The sequence below is a fragment of the Corvus kubaryi genome, unplaced genomic scaffold (genome assembly GCF_017639235.1).
Source record: "Corvus kubaryi isolate FWS band 111438036 unplaced genomic scaffold, C.kubaryi_AGA036_p1.0 37334, whole genome shotgun sequence".
NCBI lineage: Eukaryota > Metazoa > Chordata > Aves > Passeriformes > Corvidae > Corvus > Corvus kubaryi.
Genome location: NW_024581108.1, coordinates 933,491 through 953,408, shown reverse-complemented (window position 1 = coordinate 953,408; position 19,918 = coordinate 933,491). Strand labels below are relative to the sequence as shown.

Here is a 19,918-nt window from a genome sequence, read left to right as displayed (position 1 = left end):
AAAATATTTCATAACATATCAAGCTGGAGGGTAGATCAAAGCTTTTTTTTAGCTCCCTAATAAACCAAAACAGAAATAGCACTGCAGAGGAAGTAGCTCGTTTGTTTGTGATGGCTCCCTTCTTTGGGAAGGTGACTACAGAAACCACAAAATTATTACTGCTAAAATAACCAAAACAAAACACAAAAGTAGGCAGATCTTTTTTGTTAAAATACAAAACCTTAAATTAGGCAGGATATCACCCATAATTATTTCTCTTGTTAAAATTCCCAAACACCAAACAGTGGGATGAACTGTTCTGCCCACATCACTCACCTCCAATCTCTGTTCAGAGCAGTGCAAAATAGTGAAGGTCCTTTCTTGATTTATGAAGCATGTAGGGGTTTTTTGTATGTATTTAAATTTTAATAGGACTTTCAAAATTCTGGTAGCATAAACTAGATTTTCAGCACCTCAATGTGCCACCCCAAAGATCCCCATGGTTCCTCTAATGTTGTACTCCACAGCTGAGCTTGTTGCTCTCCAAGGCTCTCTAAGACAGTTACTAAAGGGCAGATACTTGTTTTTTTAAATTTGCTAGAAAGCCATTTGCTCCCTTAAAAGTAATTTATGTCATTCAGCTAGAAAGTTTGTTTTCAGTATAAAATACTTTCTAATCACCTCTGTTAAGTCTTTCTGCTTCATCTCATCTGGTTCCTATGGAAATGGCAAGTCTTCCAGAACTGCAAATTTTGTTTCGCAGCCAATGTTAGGAAAACTGTTGTCTTTTTCCCACTACCTTCTGAGACAGTATTTGCCTATAAATACTGTTCGGATCTCAGAAAATATATTTGAAATTATTATTCATTACAGTGGAGACCTTCCATGTTTCCACAAGAAGCTGTCTTATTTTTTCTCCCCTTCCACATAAGCAAAAAAAATCTCTTGTTTGCTTCTTCACTAATCCTCACCTCCTTTATACATGCAGTTCTTCTTTATCTGAATTCTTGTTATATTAAAAAAAAACCCAAACCAACAGAGAGAAAATAAGAAAAAACTGGCACCTTTTTTGCCAAAATAGCACTTCCCACCCTTGATCCGTGGTTGGCTGGCAAGGTTATAAAAGTCTGTAGTTGGTCTGGAGAACCAACTATTTTTAAAAACTCTCTATTCAAAGTTGAACAATAAGTATAAGTGCTCCAAAAGACATAAAGAAGGTTGTCAGGGTTCTTTGTCATAGCTTGGGGACCTCTGTGTTAAGGAAGAGAGAAAGAGCATGGGGTTGCATGCCTTTTCTCTGTAGGATAAGCTACAGTGAGTTGAACAAAGAGTGATGGATTCCTTGCCAGGGTGAACACCTCACACTTCAGGACAGGGAGAAGAGACCCATTGCTTGAGTCAGCCAGAATCAGTGAGGATACTCCTGTCTTGGCTTGTTTCACAAACACACAGTGATGGTACCTGCTTATGGATCCACTGGACATCCTGGGCGAGTTGCTGGTGCTTTTTTCCACCTCTCCTATCTCTCTGCTGTCCCTCTCTCACTTCAGGGCTCCACCTCACTACCGTGCCCACATTTGGGATGGCTCTTCCAGGTATAAAACAAGCCTGAAGCAGGAAGAGACACCACCATCCGTTGGACAATGAAAGAGCAGGGCATAACTGCAGACTGTCAATGCAAGTGCTGTGCAAGCCTCTGCTTCCAAGTCTTGCTAAGAACCTCTCCTTGGAAAGAGGACCCAGAAGGGGAGGTGTAGTTGGAGCAACCTGTTTAGTCTGGGCAGTGAGGAAAACAGAACTTCTCTTGCTCTCCCTCATACAGACCACTTTTGAAACCCCCACTTGTTCTGACACTGTCCCAGGCAAAGAGCAGACGGAGCACAGCACCAGATGAGAGCCACATGCTGAGATCAAGTGGTGAAAATCTTCTCTGTGTCTCTGCGTTGCTCCTGCAAGACGCCTGTATAACAGATTCATGAGCAAAGAATTTACTTTCTCAGTAGGGTCATTCTTGATATTAGCATAGAAACATAACAATAAATACAAATTTTAGCTGTCCCCTTGTTACCTCCTCGTGCACCTTGGAACTCTTCAGCATCTTCTCAGTTGCTGACAATGAAGTTTTCCTTTAAAAGAAAAGAAAACCATGATTTATTACTGTTTTCACCAGGTTGTGGCATATACAGAATTCTTAATGAGATCATCCCCTCTATCCCTATAAAGCAGCTATGCACCAGCAAAGAGCCTGTGTCTTCTCATTTGCTTCATGAACTACATTTTGGAAATTTTCAGGACTGGTGCAGCTGGGAGATGGCTAAAGCAGTGCTAAGAAGGGCCACGGGTCTCTGGGTTTTGCAGCCACACCAGCCATGGAAAGAAGACCTGCCACAGATGCTGGCAGCCATGGGCAAACCTTCTTTCAGAGGAAATGGAGATGTGCTGGGAAGCTCCCAAGAGAGCAAAAGAATGCTTCCAGACAGTCAGGTGGAGCAGCCTGCTGGCTCCATCAACCTGATGGACTTGGCAGCCTCTCCTGCTCCAGCTGGCCAGGATCCTGGAGTCTGGAAAGCTGCAGGCAGAGTTACTGAGTTATTGGGAGAAAACAGATACCTGCATAAGCTTATACACAGTGATACACACACACACACACAGATATATATAGATATATATAGATATACATATATATACACACCCACACACATTTATACATCTCATGGAGTGAGCCTGCAGGATATATGAACTCTTAGCAGGACTATGCCTTATCCTGTCATGACTAAGCTAGTCTCTGTGTTAGGCATACTAACTCTGCAGGAGAGCTCTGACATCTTCCTGAACAAGATTTAAAGATGGATTTTTATTAGCTTTGGTAGAAGAAACACTGACTAAAAGCTCCTGAAGCTTGCTCAACATCCTCACATTCCCTGGGTTCCTCTAAGCCTGTGTCCTCAAAATCTTCATAGCAGAGGCCAAATCCCTCTTCCAGCTCCAGTCTGGGCACCAGGCTCTCTTGCAAGGCTCTTGACTGCTTCAGCCCAGAACAGAGTTTCTGCTTACATCAGCAGTAGCTGGCCAAGAGAAAGAGAGAACAATACAGCCTTTATGGATTAACAGTATTTCATTTTACTGTAAATTATGCAGCATATAACATGGCCCAGAGGAGTAATTTGTCATTCTTTCGGATCCTTGCTTTTTCTCTCCTTTCTTTCTCTTCACCTTCTGCTTTTCACTTCTCCTTCCTTCTATCTTTTTGCCTTCTTTTCTCTCTCCTGTCTGCACTTCCTTCCTTCCAACAGATCCCACTATTGCTTCAATGGCTCTGCTCCAATGTGTGCCTCGATGTTATCTGCTAAAATCACTGGCAACAGAACATCTAAGTGGAGATGCATTCCAGTGTCCTGGAAAGGGATGCATAAAGCAAAGAGGGCAGGACTTGAGGGAGCAGAGGACTGGGATTTGCAAGAAGGATTACAGGCAGGAAAGACCTGGAGTAGATCCATTGATACAGGCAGAGTAGAGAGCTCACCCGCAGCAGCAGCTGATAGAGTTGTCTACAGCACTTCTGTCTGGAACTGTTAGTCCAAGGAAAAATATATTTCATAGTCATAAGGATAAAAATAAATAGAAGTGTACCAACTTTGGAGTGCAGGATATTTGATTTTATCTGGAACGACTGTGTGTGTACATGTGTGCATACATCGCTGTTGTTATTTTATTACAGAGTGCTGTTGTGAGACTTCCCTTCCCATTTTGCATAGATCTTCCTTTTCAGACATGTGGTCACTGGTTAAGGGAATATTTACTGGGAAATGCTTCAGTTTTTGCAGACCCAATTTTTCTTGGTTTCATTCTCAGGAACTCCTTGGCATAACCAGAGCCTTTGCCACAGATGTCTCAGACACTGCCTTAAAAAAAATTATCCTGACCAAAAATTGGTGCTTTGGTCTGTGTGAACTGCTAAACATCATCACAAAGCAGCAATTTGTCTGTTAGTTACTTACAATCTTTGCCTCCTCAAACCTTAATGTTTAGGTCACATGGAAAAGTGCAGTTATGGACACAAAACCAGCACTCACAGGTTGCTGTGTTTGTTCAAACTCATCTTTGGTTCTCTTCCAAAAGCCAACCTCCCAGCTGACATTTGAGGTGTTGCTCATGTCACCTGGATGCCTGCTCCAGGAGGGAGAAATCCCTTTCCCACAGCAAGTACAGGCCTTCCTCAATTTTGTCCAGAACTTGAACCTCCAACATTCAGGAGTCAAAATCCTCCAGCCCTGCAAAGGCCCAAGCTCCCCATGGACTGGCCATCTGGGACACCAAGGAGCTGCCTCTCCCAGGCCAGGACCCAGAAGGTGCTGTTCTACCTTACAAAACTTGACTGGCCCAGCTACCTTCCTGTCCAGCCACCACAGGGCAGCTTCTGCCTTGTTAAGTTTGTGTCCTCTCAGGGACAAACAAAAACACCTCCAGAAAAGTAAACTCCCTTGAGCTCAGCCATCCTGTTCTTGGGATCAATGCCAGCCCACATTCCCCTTCACTTTCCCAGTCACACAGACAATAGTTCTTTGCCTCTCATTATGCATAAAGTCATGCTTCCAGGTCCCAGAGGAAAGCACAAACACGCCTGGAGTTCCTAGTATTAAAAGGTATTCTGCGAAGCACGGAAAACCTTTGGGACAGTCTGAAGAGATAGCAATAGATAAGATTAACCGCACAGTCTGCTTTCCCCAGGCCCTGACTGTACTGAAAACTCTGCAGCCTCTCCCCTTCCCTTGGGGTTTGGCTGCCTATTCTACAGACCAGCTCTGATAGGGTGCTACTGCAAGCTGGGATCACACTGCCAAGAGAAGTAACGTGAAATATCATCAAGCAGCCCTTACAGGACTCTTCCCCAACTCCCATGGGAGCTGCCTTTTAACTCAGGCTCTTGGTCTTGTCAGTTTGCCTGTGCTCATACACCCTGTTGATCCTGATCCTGGATGTGGGGGGTGAGGTGTTCCGTATTGTCCCTGAAGCAATCAGATCCAGGAGCTGGTGCTGACATCCTTTCTACGATGCACTCTCCCTACCTGCTGAACACCAAGACAGGCAATTCAAGCTGTCCATCACAAGTGGATGACACTCTTGTCCTCTAGGCCATCTTCTCAGGTTGGAACTGAGTCCAGGCACAACTGTTCATGACACAAACCACCTTATATCTTCTCCAGTACAGGAACAAGCTGAAGATCAGACCGCTGCCTTTTAAAAGACAAAAACAGGGAATGATGTCACAGTAAATTCATGGGAAACTTAATTTCACCCTTATTCTTCCTAAAATCACAGGGCTCCTTTTGCCATTGTTATATTTCAGCATAATTTTCCTTTCTTTACAATTTTCTGTTCAGCACAAAGTGATAGGAGAACACAGAAACCCATTGCCGGAGATAGTGAAAGCCTTTCTGGATCATCTGTTTCAGAGCAGATCTCCCTCTATCCCCCAGGTTTCACTTGTTGGAAAGCTACCCAGCCATATGTTTGCAATTAAAGTCTCAGTTCCTCACAGGCTCATGGCAAATAGTCTGCTTCACCTGGGTCATATCTCTAAAGGGAATTCCCCCAGACTGGATTTGCAGGCCATATTCGGTGGCAGCTCTGACACAGGTATTAGCCATAATGGAATCCATGTCAATTATGAGTTCATCCATTCATTTTTCTATCCAGGCCTCCCACTCAAATTTCAGACATCTCCTTCTAAAATGCAATTTGACCCATTTTGGAATGGAGAGAGTTCCTTAGTCACTCCATTTGAGACCAATTAGCCTGTTTGATTTGGGATCCTTTATCCCTCAGTGCTCTTAGCCTGTCTGTTCCAATAAATGTTGCAAAAAATCCCAGTGTCTGAGACCCCTGCATGCTTCATGAACCCTATTTCCTACCCAGTAACTGTACTCCCTTTACTCCCCTTTCACCAACCTGAGTCAATCACAGAATCTGGGGTTACTTCATGCCATCTCCTTGAAATGCCCTTCAAATCTGTGCCTGTGGAGGCCATGTGGGTGAGGAGGCATGACTGACTTGTAGCACTTTCTCATGGCTGAGGAGCTCAGAGCAATCTCTTTTGAAGAGAACCCATGATGTGAAAAAGCTCTTGGAGTTCAGAGTTCACTTTTAATCAACCTCACTGATTTGGTTTGAAATATTGATCAAATCCTAGCTGCTTCCTTTCCAATGATCTGATGGATGGTCCAGTCAGCCCATGAGTTTGGGGAGAACTCCAGCTTTCAAACTAAGGATTAATCACAGATTTGCTGTGATTATTTGAGCTCAAAGCTTTTGTTTTATGTGTCCTTCCTGGATGTTTCCAGCCCCTCATGTCCCTGCAGACAAGTCAATGGTGTGGATTCACGGCTGATAATGGAAACAAGGTCACAGGTTGTGAAAAGACATCTTCCTGCTTTAATTCATGATCTTTAGAAGTTCTCCAAGTTCCAAACCACAATAGGCTGAAAGGTTTGTGAAATGAGGGTGCAACCACAGCACAAAAATAATTTAAACCTGATATAATGTAAACTTTTGATGGAGGAATGAGCCTGAGCGCATATTTAACTGTCAGAACAAAGAAGACAGCTTTCCTCATTAGATGCCCAGATGAATTGTTAGAGGAGATGGGCTGGAATTGGCTCTTCCCTCCTAAGCCTCTGGGATCGACCCTGGACTTTTGGCAAGGGGGTGTGTTTCAGAATCCAAACCTGAACCTGACTCTGAAGTTGGCCACTCGCCCCCTCTGCACGTGGCAGACCTAACCCAGCTGAAGGCCTTCATGGTCTTGTGCAACACAAGGAGTTGAAAACCCAGATCTGGATTTTCCAGCCAGGGATCATCTCTGACTTTCCCAGCTTCAGAAAGCAATTCCAGTTGCTTTATGTCACTTGCCTGTTGGCTTTGGGGGAAGAAAATAATATTATAAAAAACCCAACCAGTAACAATCCAAAAGTCGGCAATGTTGTCCCAGGAACATTCTTCCTTGCACAGCACAGAAGACAATCAAGCCCAGCAGTACCCACATCCTCAGCCCTTTGGGCCTCACAGCTTTTTCTCCCTCTTTCCTCTGCCTTTGTTTTGGGGGTTTTATGTCAATTTTTATCACTTTGGCTCATGCTGCCTGAGAGGCAGGGAACCTCGTTGGTGTCCTTGAACTGTTTACTCAAGATTGGAGCACACCCAAGAGGTGGTTTTCAAAGCCCCTGCAAGTGTCTGAAAGCCCACACCAGCATGTTTGGTGGAAGGGGTTGGCTGCAGCTGGCTCTGCAGGATTGCCCTTGGCGACAAGTTTGCCTGCCAGCGACAGAGAGGTGCTGGGGGTAAAGCATGTCATCTTCTTCCTCCTCCTTTGTCTGGTATGTGGCTGTGGAAAAGTCCTGCTGCAAGTTAGACTCTGCCTCTATTCTGGCTGATCTCCAGGCTCCCTGCGGTGCACAGGAACAGTGTTCCTTGGGTTTCCTGAGCCACCAGCGCTGCCTCCTAGGGGGGCCCTCCCTGCACATCCTGAACCCAGGAGCTCTGATACCATCCCATGGAAACCAGACCCCCAGGCCTCTGTGTCTTGCTCATGCTCTCCAGTGACACAGGACAGGCGAAGCCCACAACACGCAGGTTTTGCAAAAATCTTTAATACTGTTACTTTTTATGGCAGGCTGCATGAAACTTTAAGATAGATCCAAACAGAGCATAGAGTTCAGCACATCCCCATCTTCCTTGTCGTCATTATCCTTGCACAATCTCTTGAACTTGGATCAAGGCCTGTGAACTGTCCAGAGTCGTCCCCCTATGCAGCACTTCTCCGCACCAGGGAATCTATTCTGCAAGCAGCTTTATCCTGCTTTTCTCCATTTTTAACCTCGGTGGTTCTTCACTGAATGGCCTCTGCTTCCTTCCTAAAGTCTTTTCCTCTGCTCCTCTTCATTGCCATCTACCTTCCTCTTCTTTCTGGTCCTCCATCTCATGAGCTTTTTCCATAATTTTGAATTCCTTTGCTCTTCCAGAGCAGATAATAACATTTTATATTGGTGATAAGTTAATATTTTAGAAATAAACTTCTCATAATCAAACTGTATAGACAGATATATGAGTACATGTTTCAATTGGACACTGGTTTTCTGAAACATTGAGAAAAATTTATCAAATACATTTCATATTGGAAAATAAGAAAGTTCAGAACATTCAAAAGCTGTGGAAACAGAACTTTCTCATGTTATAAAAGTGTTTCATTTTGGGGAAAGACTGGGTTTTCTTTGCTTTTCTTTTCCCCAGAAAAAATATTCAAAATAGGTACTTTTTAAATGTTTGCACAAAAAATAGCATACCTTATTTAAACAATTTCCTAATGAAAAATGTCCAGTGGGTCCCGGAGATGGGTTCATTCCATGGTCACAATCTCTTTTGATGGTGGCAAGGTTGGTTATGCTTGATAAGTGATACAGGGAAGAACTAACAAACATTCTTTGCTGCTCTGTGCTTGTCCCAGCTCTCCTCTGCCACAGGCCTCCCTCTGCTCTCCAGTCGCTTGGCAGGAGGCAACGTAGTATTTGTTATTGGTTTCTCACCAACCATGCAGCCTCATTTCTTACACAGCCTCCCAGGACAATCCCAGGTTCTTATGTGTAAATGAAATATGGCTCTGTTGGTGCAGGCTGACGGGCCCTCTCCATGGGCAGCTTGCAAGAAAACTCACCCGTGGCATTCTGGCACCATCCTGAGCCCATTAGCTCTGCTCCCGCTGCTTCTGCTTCCTCTGGCGTTCTCAATGTTGCTGTGGAATGAGGAGTGAGCCCCAGAAGAGGCACATACCTAGAAACATGTCACTTGTCTTGCCACTGCTAATAATTACTGACACTTGGGCTTCCACACCTCCAAATAGGTGAATGGAGTTTTCTTTGTTGTGCAGAAGACCGTCAGAGTGAGCGGAAACTGAATGCTGATGATATTTGGATCTGAGGCTGGAGCTGCACCTCTGATACCAGAGCTTAAGTCCATCTGAACAAGCAATATTTGCTTTCTTCCCACTGTAGTTTTCTGTGCCTCCAAGCCTCACTATTGAATCAGGAGGCAGCCATGAAAAGGAAGAGAAGAAAGGAAAAGAGAGAATAGACCAAGAAATGTGGCATGTTTTTATTGAGTGTCTAGGTTTTGTCAGGCTTTCAGATGCAATTGTCCCACTGTTCTAGAAATTTTTCTGCAATCAGATGGGCAAGGAGTATAACCTTGGAAAAAAGAAAACCTGAGAGGTTTAAATAATCACATGCTACCAATGACTAGTACCCCAAACCTGATCATCAAATCAGTGTCACAGAATGGTTTGGGCTGGAAGGGACCTCAAAGATCATCCTTTTCCAAAATCATGACATAGGCATTCACTGGGTGAAGAACTTCCTCCCAACATCCAATATAAATCTACTTTCTTTTAATTTCAATCCATTCCCACTCGTCCCATCACTAATGCCTCTCTAGTTCACAATATCAGGACCTGTAACATTTCTCCATCCCATCAGTGAAAAATATTTCCTGTTTGCAGAGCAAACTTCTATCCCTGAGGTAAGAAGCACATCTTAACACAAGGGCTGGGAAACATTTGTCAGCAGTATCTCTTTTAAATAGAAATCTGCACGTTGCAGCAAATGCCACAACCATCTTGTTGAAAACCAAAATTATTAATGACACTAATATGTAATAATTAAACAATACTCATAGAAATGGATTGTGGGCTGCTCTTTACTTGGGTAGGGTATTGCCCAGTTGAATCAATGGGATGTTCTTTAGGGATGCAGCAAGCTACAGGGAGGTTCTGGCCTTTGAACAAGGCTGTGACCCTTTTGTAAGAACCAAACATCACAAAAGTAATCACATCTCAGCAAGAGCTCCAGTTTTCTGGTCAGAAACACTAAAAATCAGAGCACTGATGGTCCAATTTCCACAGCTACCTTACATCAGCCTGACTCTGCTCCCACCGTAAAATCAGTCACTGGTGTTAGGAAGAACAGCCAGTGCTTCTGAAAATCCCCTCTCTTGGATTTATTTCAGACTGCTCTAAAATGCTTCTTCAATTCATACATCAGTCTTAACATCCCTTCCTCAGAAATGGCTTTGTTCTCCATCCAAACTGTGCCTCCCAGCCATTGGAGACATGGAAGTAAAGTGGTCTTCGGTCATGCCTGCCAAAATTTTGGCTCAGAGCAGATCCCTTACTCCACCATGAGGCTCCAGCAATGTCAGCTAAGGCATTGTGCCTGAGCTCCTGATCTCACTTGCAGGTGCTAGTCATTGGGAGCCCACTGCTTTCTGTGGGGCCAGGATTTCATTGCATTTAAGCTACCACAGAGTTCAAAGGCCATTCCTCTCAGTGTCAGACTAAAGCCCTCCTAAAGAAGCCATGAGCCGTGCTAAGGAAACTCAGAAATCTCAGCCTCTGCAAAACCAGTGAAGGAATTTTCCCTTAGTAGCAAAGCCCTTAGCATCTTTTGTTTTGGAAAGTATGAAAATGTTTCCATATACTTTTTCCAAAATTCAGCCCTCAAGAGTCTCATGTTGCTCTGATGCTGAGAAATCCCTCTGCTTGCCCCAGAAAAATTAAAAAAAAAAAGACGGCCCATGGACTGTCTGAAAAACGGCAGCATCTTCAAGCATCCCGAAGCCTTGTTATCCCTGTTTTGATCCCAGGTTCCCACGGCTTCTTGCCAGGTTGTTGGGGGTCTGGCATCTCTGGGGGTTTTGTCTGGATTCTAGGGCAACACTCCCGGGTGTCTGTGGGCTTCCTGTCCCACAGCAGGACTGAACACAGCACAGGGGCCCCAAGCCCTGGAAAACACAGCATCCGTCTGCCAGGAGCGCGGGCTGCGCTCCCACAGACTCATGGCTGGGCTCACCAAAACAGAACCACTCTAGAGGATTTCAGCAGTGACGAAGGATAACTTCCTGACAACAATGAGAGATTTCCATTACCCATGTTCCAGACAGTCCCAGCCTAGAGTCAACATGGTGTGCTGGCAGAGGTGAAAAAGTTCTCTGCACAGCCCAGCAGCTACACCATGAGAGCCTGGGGCTCAGGACCCTGCCTCAAGGCTGCTGCTGGGCAGACTGGGACCTTTGCCAAGCCTCCTACTGCCTGCCCAAGACTTGGGGTCAGCTGTTATTCTGGCTCCCTCCCTACCTCTCTGCAGGGATGCTGCCTCCTGTGAAATGAGTCACACCTTACAGAGAGGCTGAGGAATCCTCTGGAGTTGCCTGGGTGTTGGCTCAGAAGGAAGGAGATATGTGTGCTGCCAACACTAAACGTCTTACCCGGGGGCTGTGCTGGGGCAGTGCTCATGCTGTGCTGACTCCAGCGAGCAGAGGGTGCCTGGCCCATCCAGCCCCCAGTGGAACAGCCTTTTCCTTCTCCAGCTTTTTCCCACCTCCCCTTGAGCCTGTGCTCACACATGAGCAGCAGGGCCGGCACGTGGGTCCCCATCACCAGCAGGGCCAGACTCCCAGTTTGATCTAATCACAGAAGGGCCTCATGCTCCCCCAACAATCAGGAGAGCACGTGGGCGGCAGCCACCCCATAGAGTTTGCTTCCCCAAACCCATAGCTATCCAATAACCAAAAGTGACAGGCCAGGAACCCCTCCAGGCATCTCGGGTGGGTTTTTAATGCAACACTCAGGCAGAATTTTTGTTCCAGGTTTTGCTTTGAAATGATTTCTTAAGCACACAGACATCCAAGCCTGGGCCTCCAGCTTCCCGGCTTGTGCAAGAGCTCTTTTGACTGTAAAGCCCTAAAGTCCACGTCACAGCTCTTCTGCACTGTACATGGGCTCTGCGCGACGCCTGGCAGAAAGAAATGGCACAAAAAGTGTTGATAGATCATCTGTGGAAGGCCTGAACTCCAGCCAAGACAGATAAAAATAAAAGAAATTTAAATAGTTGTGTGTGAGTGTGTGAGTGTGTGTGTTTTATGAAGGGAACATTTACATTTTTAAACTAGGAGTAATTGTATTCCGTATCTGAAATGGCATCTGAAAGTGATTTAGTGGAACAATGTGGTTTCTGATTGGTGCTTGAACTAGTTCCAAAGCATTTTTTATAATAAGCAGCATAAAGATCCCAATTATCTGATCCTTTTCCCTAACATGGTCAGAGAGGATGTTTCCAAAGAAACGGCTTTTGGGTTGGGTTTTTTTCATTTGTGACACTGATCCTGCAAACATTTACACACACTCTTAATCCTGTGCGTAGTCCCAGAGAAATGAACCAAGGCAGCTCTCAGCAGCAAAGCTAATCGCAAAGTAAACTAGTAATGTTCAGATTTGCTAATCAAGGCAATCCTTAGCCTTTCAGGGAAAGGTCTGCTTGTTATATTCCGAGAGCTGTTCAGGATGCATTTACGATTCAATAAAGGAGGCCCCAGCATTACCAAAATAATTACTTACTCAAACAAGCCTGTAAAACTCAAGGACTGCCCCAAATAAAAGGAGGCTTCCCCCCTCCAGTTTAATAACATAAATCTAGTGAAATGCATCTTGCTGCCATAAAATCAGTTATACATGCCTTAGAAACCGTTGATTTACTAAGTGGGCAGGGAGGTCAGATCCTGCAAGGGACTCAGAGAGCTGAACAGATGGAGAGAAGTTTTAAATCTGAAAGTTTTGTCCACCCACAGAAGTGGAGAGCAGTTCATATCTTACCTTGTAACTTCACTCTCCAAACTAAGACGCATAAAAGCAATGCTAGAGATTAAATGGAGCCATTTTGATGACTTCTCAGTAAAGGGGATAAAGAACGACCCAAAACCCCACTGTGTGTCCCAGAAGGGACTGGGTCTGTCTGCAAAACTGGCTTTCCATTGGCAGCATTCCCCCTGCTCTGGGGCCCTGCAGGAGGGCTGGCTGTCACAGCCTGGGCACTGCCTTTCCCAAGCAGCCCTCAGGAGGCTGCAGGCACAGCTCCAGCACGCTGCAGCACTCCAGACCTCCTGCCAGGAGCACTGCAGGGCAAGGCCAGGCATGGATAAGGATGGCAGCGGTTGGGAGCAGCGACAGGGCCTGCTACAGGACAGATGATTTCTTCCTGACAGAGACAAGGGTCTCTGCCTTCTTAGAAACATCTCTTCCACTTTTCACCCTGCAGAAAAAGCCCTTCTTTCCTGAACTCCCTGGCTTTGGCTAGGTCCTTCCTGCCACACACCACAGCAGGGGAACCACAGGCCATCCTGGATGTCATGTTTCTGTTCTTCTTTCAAACACCACCTCAGTTTTCCTCTGTTTTGAGCAACTTGGGGTTTAATGTGCTGCAGAGGACATTTGGGTGTCACCCTAATACCACGTGTGGTAACTAAGCTGCAGAGGCTCTTGTGTCAAAAAAGGCTGTGTGTAACTTCGCCCTCAGGGTCATCTTTCTCCGCCTAGTTCTTGTCTGGTAGAAGGAAACTCTCCTCTGTGTAACAAAGAAGAAATATCCAAGCAGAGAGCAAAGGAAGATGCTAGGCAGTCATCCTCATTCAGACTAGCTGTAGTCTGGGGAGGTGTGAGGGATTAAGCAGCCTGTTCAACCTCACACAGCAGGGCAGCAGAGCTCCAGCAGTGGGGTTGCATTTGTAGTCAGGAGGAATAGGAAAACAGCTTTAAAAAACGCCAGCTGTCTGCTTGTGGGTATGAGCTGATAGGGACCATAAACCATTCCTCACAACACTGTTCCATGCTCTCTGCAAGCTCACACTGAAGGTGACTGTGGTTTTGCAGTACTTCAGCCCTATCCCACACCCACCTCACCTATAAAGTGTTGTCAGACCAATCCTGGAGGTGCTCAACCTGTGCAGCCCCCAGCACTATGCAAGGGTAATTAGCCTGAGTGTTTGGGTGGACCTGGAGGTGTCGCGTAACTGCAGCAGCCACCTCACTATCGGGTACCCCTGGTTGCTTGGATCATGTTCTGATGATGTGTGAACACAAAGGTGGCCAAAAATAAATACTAGAAGATGCCTGACTCCCCTGAGCACTGAGGCTCTCATGCCAAGAAATATTCTTGCTTCTTGCTGCCTCTTTTTGTGGTGGTTTTCCTGAGACTGAAAACGCTCCTCCACTGCAGAAGATGCAAAAAAAATTCCTGCTGACCTCAGCATTGAGTTTCATCTTTTTGAAGCTTTGTTGCGCCTCTAAGATAATTTATGAGGTGTCAGGATTTTCCGACCACAAATGTCTTGGACGAAAACCGTTTTTACACTACAGATGCCATGAAAAAGAAGCAATTTCAGTCTGTTTTTTCTACAGCACTGTCTGTGTCCACAATGAAGCATGGGTTCAGAGCTCCTGGAGATTATTTGTGTAAGAGTTGTCCGGGCCGGCGCTCCACTGAGACTCAGGCTGGGTCTGATTCCCCACCTTTGCCTCATGGCCCTGATCTTCTCTGTTGGGAGGGGAACTCCCATTTCCTGGTGCTGTGCCACGAAAACATGAGCTTGCCAAGTTATTCTCTGTATGTGTGTTTGTGTGTGTATGTGTTGAACAAGCCAGAAGTACCAGAAATAAAAAGATCCATTAACAAACCACATTTTTCAACATCCACCAGGATGCCCAGATTTCTTGTCTGTGGACTTCTCTTCCCCGTGCTTTAGGTTTTCAAGGGGGAAAAGGAAACCGAGAAAAAAACACAAGACCCCAGCTTAGCTGCCTCTAATCCAGTATGCACCTCAGTCTCCATGAAAGTGTTCTTGGGACGACAGCAGTATTTCCCTTGGCTGGGATGCCCAGCCTCCTGGCTCCTCTTGAGCTGCAGAGCTGTAGACATTCCGCTGAGTAGTTTGCAGCCCTGCCTGCCAGGAAAACCCAATGTCTCCATGGAGAAATCTCAGTGGAGGAGTTTGATACTCTGTCAGGGATGGAAAAGAAGGGAGTTTATGCCTCCCTGAGACCAATCCCTTCCCTAAAAAAATGTTAAAGCAAGAGGGATAAAAAGAGAAAAGGGATCATATTCATACAGACATGAGTCCAGACATGCCAGTAGTGTTGGTGTGTGGTGTATTGCTTTGTGGCAAGATGGGCCCAAGTAATGGGACTCAGGCCAAGTGTCTGTTTAGGTCAGTGGGAGTCTATCAGCTTTGGATCAGGCCTATGTTTGGATCTGGAGCTGAACTTCCAAAAGTCTGGGCATGCTTGCATCTTCTGGTGAGGGGGAGCTTGGTTTGGCCTGGCTTTGAGATAGGAACCAGCTGCAAATGTAGGCCTCCAAACACGTTCTAGGAAAGAGGTTATAAAAGAGCTCCTTCTTGCTCAATGCATTTATTCCCTGTGGGCCAGATTCTGACATCTTCATTAACACTGAGCAGAACCTCACTCCAAGAGCAGTTATATTGATTTGAATGGAGCTATTCAAGGAGTCAGCAAGTACCTCATGTCAGCAAGGGTAGCACCATCTAAGGCTCACAGCTGTTCTCTCCATTGACATAAATGAGTTTTTTCTCCTATTAGCACACGCTGCTACAGACAAAGCACGTCAGGATCCTTTCTTCCTGGCACCTCTCCAACGAAATGCAGATTGCAGATTCTTCATTACTGCTAGTGTGATAAGAAGCAAAAAGTACAGGAGCTCAGCTTATAGCTCCAACAGCTATGAAAATCCTCCTGCGATAAGAGGAAGCTGTGATGAGAAGGTCAGAGTCCCTTCCTGAGCATTGCTCTAAACACCTTTTGTCTGCTTTTCTTCCTAGCTTTGAACCGGGCACTTAACCTATTGGGCAGCTGAATGAACCCTACACTTAGACAATTAGGTGTACCTGATTCACACAACTTGGAAGCTGTGCTCCTAACTCATATTCAGTCTTTTGAAAATCTCACTCACAACACCCAACACCTGCACATTTAAATCCCTCCCTTCCAGCACAGTGACCAGCTCAGAAATCTGTGTTTTCCTTACTGAACAGGAGGGGAAGAAACTTCACCCTGACATAGTCAGGTTTCCTCACCATTAGCAGCAGTTAGCATGATTTTTAACTCATTCTGTATCAAACTCCTTTCCTGCCATTTTATCTCAGATCTATCCTACACAGTGTTCTCAGATATTACAAGCCGGTATCCAAGAGTCTGCTGCTTTTCCAGCAGGCATTTCAGGACTTTATGTGGGCAGCAAATTCTCTGAATCTCTGATCTCCCTCAGAAAACTGATCTGACATTATAACAAGAGTAAGTGGTAGACTGTTGTTTGTCAAGAAAGACCTTCTGGGAGACAGTAAGAAGTGGACAACCACTGTTCTTTTGGGTTCTACTCTGGATGGACTGATGAGCAGAGAGTTGTCAGTCCATGCAAACAGTCATTAGTCCATGGAACTACAAGGTCTAAAAGGGAACAGCTGAGTTCTGGAAAACTGCTGGCAGCAAAACTGGAATTATTGGTCATTTATAGGTTGGGAGAGAACATAGCGTCAGGACAGGGAAGTTGGTGGAATAATTTGTTTGCATACATTTCACATGCAAGAATGAATTTTATAGGAGCAAAATGTCTTCAGGGGATGAGTCCTGCTTAAGACTTGAGATCTGTGCCCACTTTAGAGGATAGAGAGGAATGGGATTCTGGTGTTAAGTCCTGGCCTGATGCTCCCAGAGCCCAAAGGCTCTGCAGTGCAAGTTCCAAGTGAAATGGAGACTAATATCTATAAACACAGGAGCACTGGAGCACATTTTGGAGAGGGCAAGCAGGTTAAGCTGTTCTGTAAGATACAGCTAATGAAAGACCACTGTTGCCCCGAGGAGAATGGAAGGGAATTGTATTATTTATGCATTACAATTGCAGCCACTAAGGCATAAACAAAGCAACTTGCACAAAACCAGACAAAGGAGATTGCTGCAGAGTCAGCAGTTTCAACTCAGGTTTCCTGTGTCCCAAACTAGCACTTTAATCATCTTCCTTCTCTATGAGAGAGAAACAAATATCAGAGAACGCAGTGAGTCCCCACATTTTTCTAGCCCAAGACAGCACTGTGTCCATTGTTGGGACTAGCCCCCTAGGAGGAATTATTTCTATTCAGTTTGTGTGTGTCACAGCCAGATAATGCACTGGGTGGTATTTCCTTCTCTTCCCCCAATCTTTCTCTTTTATGACCACATGACTTCACCCCCTCGTGTGAGTGACAGTACCCATTAGACTAGACTCTGATGCAAAACAGCTGTGTGCAGAGAAGGGGAGGAAGGGAGTGGGGAACAGCAATTTAGAAAACAATTAAGAACATCAATTCCAATTCATTTGCTTGGCCAGGATAAGTAAGAGGTAACTTGATCTGTAGCGGACAGAGATTAAAGGGGCACTCCATTATCTCTAGTTTACAGTCTGGAGGAATTTGTTTTAGCTGGTTACCAAGGAGGCTGCATGGAAAAAAAAGAACCTTTGTCTAAAAATGTCTAAAAAAATCCTCCTGATTTCTTCTTTTAAAGAGCTTGCATGGATTTATTAACTCTCTGAAAGTACAGTTGCTTTGTGTGGCAAGAGGAATGGTTCAGCTTTTGGAGATATCCAAAATCTTGGATGTCTTGCAGAATCCCTGCCTGGAAGATCTTGGAGGTACATTTTATCAAAACCGATTATGCCAGTTTTAAACAGCAGTTAAGATTTGGTGTAGAGATAGACCAGAAACATGAGAGATGCAGCATTCCACAGAGGAAGCATAGGATCTGGAGGAGAACACAGTGAGCTGAGCATCAGGCAGCCTGGCTCTGACACTGCTGCACTTTCTGCTGTGAAAGGCGATTCCCTGCACTGCTTTACCACTGCTGTGAGCAAATCAGGGGTGAAATACTTGTACACCTCTCAGAGGTGCTGTGGGACTCCATGAGTAAATACCCCAATGTCCCTTTGATCACTGAGTCCAATCCCAAGCTTGCCAAAGCAAAGGCTTGTGACCCAAGAACACTAAGTGTTCTGTATTCCCACTTGTATACGGGATGACACCAAAAAGGGAGTATGTGATGGGAGAGCCACAGATTCTCTGCCATGGAAACTCCACACTCTGGAGCTCTCCCTTTCCGCTGTCCTCAGCACTTTTCCACAGCTCTGTGTCTGTTTTTGCCCCAACTCCTATGGACCTTGATCCTTTGCTCTTGTTTTGCAAAATACAGTGCTGTAAAGAAGCCAAGATGCCTTGCAACTCCAGACCACCAAAATGCTGCTCAGACCATTGGCGTTATCATTGGGAAAGCCTTGGTACTGGTGCTGGCATTTCTTCCAAGAACCCAGAAATGACAGCCCTTGTGCTTGCAGGAACATAGAGGCCATAATGTGTCTGTGAATCTCATGTGAGGAGCTCATGAGTGGGGTAAAAGTACACATGAAAAATACCAACTGTGAGCTGGCTCAAAGTTCAGAGTTGGCCTTGAATCTGCAGTTCCTTGACTGGACCCAGACTTGTACCTTTCCTGTGCAACTTTGTTTGTCTTAGGGACAAACCACATCACTGCCATCATGAGAGGGCCAGCCTGCTCTTTATACAGCTGTATCCCTGTTAGCTACCTAAGGCTCTGGGGTGATGTAATCACCTCAGTGCAAATGGGAGCTGAAGAATGTGATGTGACAAATTTTCCTGGACCACCAAATAAATTAAGAAGTAGGCTCCCAGCCCAGAAAGGTTACCCTCCCAAATAAACATGTCCCAGCCTCCCTTCCTCACACACACTTACCTTCTTCCACCCCAGGAAGCTGAGCTCCTCACAGACTCCATTACAGACCCAGAATGAACAGGTTCTTCCAGCCAGTCGGCATCTCCCATAGAGTAATTGCTTTGGTATGGGCATCTGAGAACAAGACACAACTGTATATAATAGAAATATTCCCTCTGCATAAACTTCTCAGTAGACTTACTTTTGTCTTGTTGCCAGGAAATGTTTTTGGAGCCTCTTGCTAACCTCACATTTCTTTGATTAGAGGGGCATGGCCAGTTTGTTCCAATAGTTACAGGGAAAAAAGGAATGAGAAACTGGAAAGCCCTCTCAAAGCACATCAGCTCTGCAACACGAGACCACCCCATTCCACCACCCTTCTTGTGACAGCTATACTTCTAAGGGTTGGAAAGGAATGGGGGGAACCCATCTCGCAAACTTGCTTCTCCGGAACGGGGAATGTCACTGTAGGTAAGCTTAGAACCTGAGGTCATTTATGCAGCACAATGCAGTGAGCTCCAGGGTGAAAGAGGAGCCACTCCACAACCAACAGGAACAAGTGATGAGGGGAATTAGCAAATGGTCAAACTGGTTGGTTGGGTGGGGCAGGAGTATCAGAAAGTAAAAATACAGTCAGCCAAATTTAAGTGTGGCCAGGAAACGGGAGTTAGCCACCGTCCGTCTACCAAAGTAAGAACACTACTAGGTCTGTGTGACAGTGAATGGCCTGGGCCAGGGCCTTGGCCTCACAAACTGCTTAAAAATCTGCAAGGCGGGAGATGCACAGTTCAGGTCAGGATTACTTTGCAGCATGGGGCAGGCACTTGGCTTCCCTCCATCCCAACTCCTCTGCATGCACAGCTCCCTGGGTGAGGACTCGCCTCCCTCCTGAGGCTCAGCAGCAGTTTGTTAAGTGCCCAGTTCTCTTAAGAGGCAAGGTGACCAAGGCAGTGTAAAGTACTCTATTTTTGTCCTGGAGAAGTCATCCTCCTCAGAATCACACTCATTAAGACAGCAGCTGTCGTAATCCAAACTCCTTTGATGGAAGTGGGGAGATTGCCAAGGGGAGGATTAGCTGATGGATGTCTTGAGGTGCAAGGGTGTCTCATATGGATTTGTGCAGGATTTTCACCTCAGCTGTCCTGGCTGGAGCTGCTGTCCTACCATACCAAGACACTCTCCTTGCAGGCCCTGCTCTGCCTCTCACAGCAGTGAGGCCCTGGCCGAGGGCTGGTTGTGTGCTCTCATTTCAGCTCCCTCGGGAAGGAAAGGTGCATAGTATGTCAAAGAAAA

At 45.6% G+C, this 19,918-nt stretch overlaps 1 long non-coding RNA gene across 1 annotated transcript; it reads right to left on the bottom strand.

The window, feature by feature from the left end:
- Window positions 1-185: 185 nt before the first annotated feature.
- LOC121666014 lies at window positions 186-18,767 on the bottom strand. Its single transcript, XR_006016533.1, has 4 exons — window positions 18,647-18,767; window positions 5,046-5,214; window positions 2,048-2,105; window positions 186-1,939 (listed from the first exon to the last, which is right to left on the bottom strand). It is a non-coding gene; the product is annotated as an uncharacterized LOC121666014 (long non-coding RNA).
- Between the last annotated feature and the right edge of the window lie 1,151 nt (window positions 18,768-19,918).